This window comes from Rhinolophus ferrumequinum, chromosome 25, assembly GCF_004115265.2.
Source record: "Rhinolophus ferrumequinum isolate MPI-CBG mRhiFer1 chromosome 25, mRhiFer1_v1.p, whole genome shotgun sequence".
Classification (NCBI taxonomy): domain Eukaryota; kingdom Metazoa; phylum Chordata; class Mammalia; order Chiroptera; family Rhinolophidae; genus Rhinolophus; species Rhinolophus ferrumequinum.
In genome coordinates, this window is record NC_046308.1 from 26,081,064 (window position 1) to 26,087,384 (window position 6,321).

Consider the following 6,321-nt stretch of genomic DNA (forward strand, 5'->3'; position numbering starts at 1 on the left):
TGTTCTTTTCTTCCAGATGGGTGGCGCTACAACCACACTGAATTGGACTGCTCAGATTATTGTTCGCCTACAAATTTCTATTTTGGGGCCCTGAAGATTTCGACCTTTTGTTGCAAAGGTCAAGATTTCTGTAACAGATATCAAGGAAAAGGACGGGAATATAAAGTTCAGTAACTGCTCATTCCTTTGTCCATGGTGGTGTCCACTCACCTTCTCCTGCCCCTGGCATCTCTGGTCCCGTCTCCCTCTACGTGTGCTACCAAAGAGCATGCAGTGGCCTCCTATCTCCTCCATGTTTCCCTCTTCACTTCTCTCCTGGCCACTGGCTCCTTCCCTGTGACACCAAACACTCTCAGTTTACCCTTGTTTCAGGTCTCTGCTTCACGCACATCGGCAAATAACCATCAGTCCTTGTTGCCTTGCATTTCCTGGTCCCTCAAAATCACCACACGTCTCTGGCTGACTGGCTGCCTGGTTTCTAAACCCACCAACTCAGATGTGACTGGAATGTGCCCACAAAGGGGATGGGTCCCATTTTACACATCAGGATTTTGAGGGGTCACTGGAAAACTCGGGAAAATGTGTCCAACTGGCTGATGGATAGAGAAGCTTCAAAATCCAAGAAGGTTCTAAGGCCTGAGGCAAAAGATGGGGTCATCAGCTTTAGATGTTGCGTACATATTCAGAATCTCCTGGAAGCTTACATTATGAGACTTAAAGAGGTTGTCCAATGAGAGAAGAAGGGAACAAGGGTGAATGAATCATAAACACGAGAGACCATCAAAATGAAAAATGGGTGAAGGTCCTTCTACAAAAAGATTCATGGGTGATGGTTACAGAAGTAGATGGGGAACCAGATGGAAGGGTGTCAGTATTTGTTTTCTGTGACGACTTGCTGGTTATTGGCAGAGCAGGATCAATGGAGAAGGGGCACAGACGCCATATTACTGTGGGTTGAGGAATGAGTGGACTATGACAGGGGGAAGTAGTGAGTGTGGACAAGTCTTCCACAAAGTTAGGGAAGAATTGAGAAAGTGGAATAATCTGTTTCGTAAGAACACTGAGTTTAATATTTTGTGGCAACAAAACATTTCTTCTTGGTGTTTCACGTTAATTTAATGCAAAAGTCTTCTCATTGTAACTGCAGCAATGTATATTTCCCTATCTTTCTTTTCTTCTCTATGTAATATTTTCTGATCTTTTTGGTCACCTCTTTCTTTTTCTTTTCATCTCTTGTCCTTAGTCTCTTTTTTATCTTTTCCTTTCCTGTTTGCTATGGGAAAATTGAATTTATTGTTTGTATTTTTATTACTTATTGAGTGCTTCCCTTTCACAATTTAAAGCAAAATAAATGGAACATTTTACATTTCTCTTGGAAAGACTAAATAAATTCATTTTTTGTGACTTTTGTTTAGTTAAAAAAATTTCAAAATCATAAGAAAAATCTTCTAAAAAAACTACTTTTTAAAAGAATATCAAATTTAAATATTTTTCATAGATTTCACGTTTATATTTCAGCTGAGATTGGCGATAGAAGGGAAGACTGGTTGGATTAAACATTATGAGCATAATTTAAGCCAGAGACTTGTTAGTAAATGCTAAAATGTCAGCAACAACCCCATCAAGATCAATGGCAATAAAACCCAACCCAAATATACCAGTGTATGTTAAGCTGGGTGTACTTATAATGTCTGATCTCACCAGAAAGAACAATAGATGTGTCACAGTGATGAAGGCAAGGCCAATGAGAAAGCTTTTATTTTAAAAACTGCCTTTTATCATCTCAAACCTATACAGCTATTAGGATGTCTAATATTAATATTAAAAAACAACAACCAGAAAACAAAAGTGTTGGCAAGGCTGTGGAAACATAGGAAGGCTTGGTCACTGTTTGTGGAAATGTAAAGTGGTGCAGCCAACAGCATGATGGTTCTTCAAAACATTAAAAATAGAATTACCATATGATCTAGCAAGTCCAGTTCTGGGTATACATCTAAGAGAATTGAAAGCAGGGTCGCAAAGAGATATTTGCATACCCATGTTCATAGCAGCATTATTGACAATAGCCAAAATGGGGAAGAAACCCAGACGTCCACCAACCAATGAATGGATAAATGAAATGTGGTGTATACATGTGAAGGAATATCATTCATGCTTAAAAAGGAAGAAAATTCTGACACATGCTGCAACATGGACAAAACTTGAGAACATTATGCTGAGTGAAACAAGACAGTCTCCAAAATACAAATACTGTATAATTCCATTTATATTCGGGTCCTCAGGAGTCAAATTCACAGAAACAGAAAGTAGAATCGTGGTTGCCAGGTGCTTGGGAGAGGAGTGAATGGTGAGTTTTTATTTAATGGGTATAAAGTTTTAGTTTTGCAAGATGAAAAATTTCTAGAGATCTGTTTTACAGCAATGTGAATATACTTAACACTACTGAACTGTACACTTAGAATTGGTTAAGATGGTAAATATTATTTGTGTGTTTTTATCACAATTGAGAATTTGAAAAACAGAAAATGAAATTAAAAAACACACATTTTACCCTTCTCAATAAAAATGAAAAGAAAAGAAAAACAAAAATAACTCCTGCCTTTTATCACTCCCTCCCTACTTCACTAATTACCAATGGAAAAATTGTGCATATTGTAAAAAATTTGGAAAATACAAATATGTTAATAAAAACAATTAAATACATCTTTAACAGTGCTGTAGTTAGTGACTTGCTCCATAGAGTACAGTATGGAAATGGGGACAAATGTAACTTTACAAGGAATAATATGGCAAACAGTTGCTCAGACAGGTGGTCAAGATTAGTGTCATCAATGATAAGGCAGGGTAATATTACATGTCTATAAACCAGGTCTAACCATGAATAAACCATCAGGAAAACCCATAGTGAGGGACATTCTGCAAAATACCTGTTCTTCATTCCTCAAATTAATTAAACATCATAAGAAACAGGGAAACTCTGAGAAACTGTCACAGCCCAGAAGAGGTAATGAGATATGATGAGTAACTGAAATGTGAAATCCTGGAAGAAAAAAAAGACATTAGGCATGAGGCTGATGAAATCTCAATACAATATGGAGTTTAGTAAAAACTAATTAATCAATATTTTTCACTAGTTGTCACAAAATTTTTCTGTAAATCTAAATCTATTTTAAAATTAAGTTATTTTTTTAAAAAAACCCCACCCAAATCACTCATTAGATATAAACATTGTTATAATTTGATGTGTATCTTATGGACCTTTTCATGAAAAATACACACACACACACACACACACACACACACACATTATAGGTCAATATCTCTGATTAACATAGATACAAAAATCCTAAACAAAATTAGTAAATTGAAAAAAATACATTTAAAAGGATCATACAAAATGATCAGATGGGATTCATTCCAGAGATTCAAGGATGGTTCAACGTCTGCAAATCCATCAACGTGATATACCACGTTTACAAAATAAAAGATAAAAATCATGTGATCATCTCAGTAGATGCAGAAAAAGCATTTGACAAGATATAACATCCATTTCTATAAAAACACTCATAAAATGGGTGTATAAGGAAAGTACCTCAACACAATAAAGGCCATATATGACAAACCCACAGCTAACAAATCAATGGTAAAAAACTGAAAGCTTTTCCTCTAAGATCAAGAACAAGATAAAAATACTCTCACCACTTTTATTCAACATAATACTGGAAGTCCTAGCTAGAGCAATTAGGCAGGGAAAAGAAATAAAAAGCATCCAAATTGGAAAGGAAGAAGTAAAACTGTCACTATTTGCAGATGACATTATTTTATATATAGAAAACTCTAATGAATCCACCAAAAAATTATTAGAAACAGTAAATGAATACAGTAAAGTTGCAGGATGCAAAATCAATATACAGAAATCAGTTGTGTTTCTATATACTAACAAAGAACTATCAGGAAGAAAAATGAAGAAAATAATCCAATTTATATTTGCAACAAAAAGAATAAAATACCTAGGAATAAACTTAACAAAGAAGGCAAAATACTTGTATACTTAAAAACTACAAGACATTGTTGAAAAAAAATGAGAAAATACAAAGAAATGGCAAGATAATTCATGTTCAAGGATTGGAATAATTAACATTGCTAAAATTGCCATATTACCTAAAGCAATCTACAGATTCAATGCAAGCGTATCAAAATCCCAGTGGCATTTTCAACAGAAATGGAACAAAAAATTCTCAAATTTGTATGGAGCCACAAAAGACCCTGAATTAGCCAAAGCAATCCTGAGAAAAAAGAACAAAGCCAGAGATTTCACACTACCTGACTTCAAACTATAATACAAAGTTATAGTAATCAAAACAGTAAGATACTGGCAGAAAAACAGACATACAGACCAATGGAACAGAATTTAGAGTTGAGAAATAAACCCACACAAATATAGTCAATTAATTATGACAAGAGAGCCAAGAACATACAATGGAGAAAAGACAGTCTCTTCAATAGACGGTGGTGGGGACATTAAACAACCATATGCAAAAGAATGAAACTAGACCACTGTCTTATACCATACACAAAATTAACTCAAAAAGTATTAAAGAGATGGTCATAGGAATGGCTGCAGTGAGGTGGGCTCCTTGAGTTCTCCTTCAGAACTTACCATGAATTGAACATCTATAACCCATCAAAGGACTCTCTGCTCATCACAGAACAGCTAAGAGACTCACACGAGGATTACTTGAAGGGCCCAGCCCAAGAGGAACACGATTCAACACACCCAGAGGCCAACTCCAGACCAAACCAGAGTATTACTGGGTTTGACCTACAAGTGACACACCCAGAGGGAATTCTCTACAGGCACAAGAGCCCATAAGGGCCAAGCCTCATCTGAGGGGTCAACCCTCACACAACAGCTCATTCACTGTGGGCATAGCCAATTCTCACCACTAGTCAGCCTAGGAGTCAATCCCACCTACTGACAAGCTAAAAGCAACTAAAGCTCAACTTTAACAGGAGAATACACACAACGCAAGGGACACCACTGGAGCACACACACAGGAGAATAGGGAGACTGTGTAATTCAAATATAAAGGACACGTACTACATAAGACCACCTAACAAAGACTGAAAACCCTAGGATATCTACGTATACATCGAAGCAAACACAGAGAGTCAGCCAGAATGGGGAAACAAAGAAACGTGTCCCAAATAAAAGAACAGAAGAAACCTCCAGAATTGGAACCAAATAAAATAGAGATAACCAACCTATCAGAGACAGAGTTTAGAACACTGATGATAAGAATGTTTAAGGAGGGGCAGCTGTATGGCTCAGTTGGTTAGAGCACAAGCTCTCAACAACAAGGTTGCCGGTTCAATTCCCTCATGGGATGGTGGACTGCACCCCCTGCAACTAAGATTGAAAACAGTGACTGGACTTAGAGCTGAGCTGCGCCCTCCACAACTAGATTGAAGGACAGTGACTTGGAGCTGTTGGGCCCTGGAGAAACACACTGTTCCCTAGTAAAAAAATTTTTAAAAAAAGAATGTTTAAGGAGCTTAGTAATGACATAAAGGAGGATAGAGAAATCATAAAGAACAACCAGTTAGAACTAACTAATACACTAACTGAAATAAAGAAAACACTTGAAGGAACTACCAGCAGGTTAGATGAGGCAGAGGATCGAATCAGCGATTTAGAAGACCAGTTAACAGAGATCACATAAGCAGAACAGCAAAAAGAAAAAAAAAAACAACAATGAAAATGGTTTAAAAGACTTGTGGGATAACATAAAGTGCAACAACATGCGTATCATAGGAATACCAGAGGTGAAGAGAGGGAGCAAGGGATTGAGAACATGGTTGAAGTAATAATGACTGAAAAATTCCCTAACCTTGTGAAGGAAATTGACATACAAGCCCAGGAAGTGCAGAGAATTCCAACCAAGATGAACCCAAACAGGCCCATACCAAGACACATTATAGTTAAAATGGCAAAGGTTAAAGACAAAGAGAGAATCCTAAAAGCAGCAAGAGAAAGACAGTGGGTTACATACAAGGGAACTCCCATAAAACTATCAAATGACTTTTCTACAGAAACTTTGCAGGCCCGAAGGGAGTGGCAGGAGGTATTCAAAGTGATGAAAAACAAAGGCCTACAACCTAGATTGCTTTTTCCAGCAAGGCTATCATTTAAAATTGAAGAAGAGATAAAGAGCTTCCCAGAAAAGAATAAGCTAAAGCAATTCATTACCACCAAGCCAGCAATGCAGGAAATGTTAAAAGGGCTTCTCTGAAGAAAGATGAAAACAATCTAACTAATGA